The sequence below is a fragment of the Rutidosis leptorrhynchoides genome, chromosome 5 (assembly GCF_046630445.1).
Source record: "Rutidosis leptorrhynchoides isolate AG116_Rl617_1_P2 chromosome 5, CSIRO_AGI_Rlap_v1, whole genome shotgun sequence".
NCBI lineage: Eukaryota > Viridiplantae > Streptophyta > Magnoliopsida > Asterales > Asteraceae > Rutidosis > Rutidosis leptorrhynchoides.
In genome coordinates this window covers 422,300,093-422,304,243 of record NC_092337.1, presented here as the reverse complement: position 1 = coordinate 422,304,243, position 4,151 = coordinate 422,300,093, and the positions used below count along the sequence as shown (strand labels likewise).

General features: G+C 34.7%; 1 pseudogene; it reads left to right on the top strand.

Annotated features, from left to right (window-relative positions):
* Positions 1-294: 294 nt before the first annotated feature.
* LOC139850013 (peptide chain release factor 1, mitochondrial-like) lies at positions 295-2,073 on the top strand (annotated as a pseudogene).
* Positions 2,074-4,151: the final 2,078 nt, after the last annotated feature.

Sequence of the window (4,151 nt, the reverse complement as noted above, 5' to 3'; positions counted from 1 at the left end):
GGACGCCGCGGGATTTTTAAATTGTGTGCATTGCCAATGATAATAGGCGCTGTTTGTAGGTAATAATCTTTACAATAACAAAAATGTTGGACTTGCAACATAATGTAGTGGAAATGCAAGTTGGAATACGGGTTATCCTAACAGCACTGTTAGTAGTATTTGCATGATGCCCATCTGATCCACCAGACCTGTATGTGTCAAATCGTAAGTCATCGTTCTTCAGTTGAACATTAACCTGGAAAAAAAACCTTTAATTACACGTCTCATAAAAAATTCAAAATTTAACAAAAATATATGGTTAATCTTCTGCTCAAAGCGTTACTGCCCAAGGACGATGCTGATGAGAGAGGTTGCATTTTTTAAGTTAGAGCAGGTAACCGAATAACCGATGATTACACTTTTTCTGAGCATAATTTAAAATTTTTGCTTATGAAATCAATTTGATTTGATTTTGAATCAGGAACTGGAGGGTTTGCAATGGACATCTTCAAAATGTATCAACATGTTATGGTCAACTTTTGACTTATGATATTTTGATCATGCCAGGCAAGAAAGATACTCACTGAAAAAGGGTTGAAAGTTTGAGGTGGTAGATATTACAGAGTCAAATATGAAAGGATTTAAGGTTGGTTAACGTCTTATTTAATTAGGGTTATATTGACGGGACCATGCATGTTATGTGATAATAAACGTATATAACGAGTGTATCGTGTTTGCGGGCAGGAAGCGAGTGCTGCAATATCTGGGTCGGATGTCTACGGAAAACTTAAATTTGAAAGTGGAGTTCATAGAGTGCAGGTTTGATCTCTTTTTATTAACTTTGACTAGACTTTTGACATTAGACATTATTTAACAGATATTATTATTAATTATTTTGTTTCTATTGCAGCGGGTTCCCATTACTGAAAATTCTGGGCGTGTTCATACGAGTGCCGTTTTTGTTGCTATTCTTCCCCAGGCAACCGAGGTAACCGATTAAACATATATTTTTGTTAAATTTTGAATTTTTTATGAGACGTGTGATTAAAGTTTTTTTTTTCAGGTTGATCTTCAACTGAAGAACGATGACTTGCGAATTGACGCATACAGGGATCAGGTGGGCAACATGCAAATACTACTAACAGTGTTCCAACTGGTCTTATGGTTTCTATACAAGATGAAGCTTGTGAGTTGACCTGAAAGACTTTTGGTTCAAATATTTATCATTTCTTATGAACTTTTAATGGGTCAAACCTGATAAAAAAAAATTAGAGATTTCAGTAATAAACGGTTTTAGGAGGTTTTTATACATTACTATAAATCACTTTTGGGTGACCTTGAACCTTTTTAGCATGCTTCGTTTTTCGCTAACTTTTTATTATTATAGCTGTTTGACCCGATAACAGTGTTTCATTACCGACTGCCTCATTCATAAGAAAATAAGTACAATAGACACCTATAACTTCTTTTGTGTTTTTTTTCTCCAGGTTTCACCTCCTTCCGTGCGTGGGCAGTTTCATTCAAATTTCAACGTGTTTAGGGTTAATGGGGGCTCTTCTGATAGGGATCCCTGTTAAAATTATCTCAAGATGGTAGGGAATAATTGGTGCTACCTTTATTAGATGTCTCTACTTAAAAACTGCAGTGTTAATTTAGAATCATCATCATTTGAATATGTGTTCAGGTGGCATACATGATTTGGCTATCTACTATTCCATCCACTATAATCGTTGTTGCTATGGAAAAAACTGAAAATACACGATACACGGTACTCTAAAGGGTGGGGAGATGCAATTGCAATCAAGAAAACTTTATGGCGTCTAGAAGATGGCTCAACCCGAGAAGTATAAAATTCTGCTGAAGTTTTTTACAAATGGACCTTAAGGGTTTCAAGTGCTCTATCATACACTCAAAAACCTTGTAGTTCAAAGCTATGTTTTATGTGTTGGTGGTATAGCCTAAAACGATCACATTGCTTTATTCTCATCATGTGACATGAGTACTTGGGAGATTCTTTATTTCGAACAAAACCTTTATTGAATCTCTTAGCCTCTTAGGTCATTTGGGAAGTTTTGTTAATAGATATATATTCTCATAATTTCTAATTGGATGTTACGTGATTAACCACAGAATTGAAAGTTCATTTTTTGGAGAAGGTACGAGAAATGAGAGAGCATTTTTTTAACTCACCTGCAGAGGAGAAGAAGAAATATTTGATGGAAAAAGATGATGTTGAAGGTTATGGTAATGAGATCCATTAATGCTTACAAAATTTGACTATGCTCGGAAGATGGTGTTTTTAATGGTCGATTAAGTGTTTGTTCGTGTAGCACATGATGTTTTCTTTCTATTATGTACTATTGCTGATATAAGATCACAAACCTTAGTTGTAGAATTATGTATTTATCTTATAGTTTTCTTTGAATATTTGATTGTTATTAGTTCTTATATCTGCTGTGTGTTCATATTGCAAACGAAAACATAATTAACTACCTAACCATGGAAGTGAAGGCTTTAATATTGGAAAAGTTCAGTTAATTGTAAAAAGTAAAATACCAATCTTGATTATGAATCACTTCACACCAACTAACAAACACTAAGAGAAAAGATAATGGTTATAACTGGAACACTAAAGGCCAACTAATTGAGTGTTCCAGTTATAACAACACTAAGAGAAAAGATAATAGTTATACTACACATGTAACTTTAACATATGAGCTCAATTAGTTGGCCTTGTTATATAACTGTAACTCAATTAGTTGCAAACGCTCATAGCATATGAACATTATTAGTACATTTAAGGTGCTATGAGCGTTGAGTATTTAACTTTAACATAATGTATTTTATCTCGTGTAAGTACACATGTAAACCAAAGTGCTGTATTACAAAGTATTATACGTCCTTCGACGTGTTAGTATGACTAACCCCGAAGACGCTATATACAATTAATGACCACCTAAAAAGATTAATAACTTTAACGTATTTGTGGGAAACTACATCGAAAAATTGAGAAAAGCATAAAAAAGTTACATTATCACCACATGCAACTTCATATGACGAACCTAAGTAGATAAGGACTATTTATTAATACTACTTTCGAACTCTAAGTCCTTTTTCGGCTCTATTTTTGAGTCAACAGTAAGCGTCGATTTATTGGCGTCTTGACTGCCGTTTAGAGCCTAAATTGAATTCCAGGCAGGATCTAAAACCCATGGAAATTTGATTCTACCATTTTCATGGCGTCTCAATTTTATTTTAAATTTTATTTTAATTTTTAAAAAAAAAAAAATTCCTACTTATTGGCCGGAGGTCCACTCGAAAGCAATTTCTTTATCCGTCGAATAGAGAGAGGGATGACTTTCTCTACTTTTGAGAGTGTTTCACTCTGGGTGGAGAAATGACTTGTTTTTATTCTAGGATAGGGGAAAGATTGTCTACATCTCACCTCCCCCATACACCACTCATGTGGTATTGGGTTTTGTTGTTGTTGTTGTTGTTGTTGTTGTTTCGAACTCTAAGTCCTTTACTTTATTTTAAACAAGATCTTTTTATATATATGTTTACAGATTTGAAGATTTAGAATGTTATATTATTTATTTGTGTTATCATGGTTGCAGATTGTCTTAAAATATCATCATTCCACAAAATCCGCGAAATCGCGGGTCTTTCACTAGGTTTAGGGGTTAGGCTTTAGGGTTTAGGGGTAAGGGTTAGTGTTTATGGTTTAGGCTTAGGGGGTTTAGGGTTTAGGGGGTTTATGGTTTAGTGTTAGGGTATAGGGTTTATGGTGTATGGTTTAGGGTTAGGGTTAGGGTTTAGGGTGTATGGTCTACAAGTTAGGGTTTTTTATGGGTTAGGGTTTTAGGGTTTATGATTTAAGGGTTAGAGTTTAGAGTTCAGGGGTTAGGGTTAAGGGTTTAGGGTTAGGGTTAGGGTATAGGGTTTAGGGTATAGGGTTTAGGGTTTTGGAGTTTAGAGTTTAGGGTTTAGTGTGTAGGGTAAAGGGTTGGTAGTTTAGGTTTTAGGGTTGGTTTAGGGTTTAAGGTTTAGGGTTTAGGGTTTAGATATAGGGTTTAGGGTTTAGAGTTTTGTAAGACCCAAATATTTATTGTACATAATGTATTTATGGTGTACGATGCGTGTATGAAGTGTACGTGTTGCTTGCTCGAACG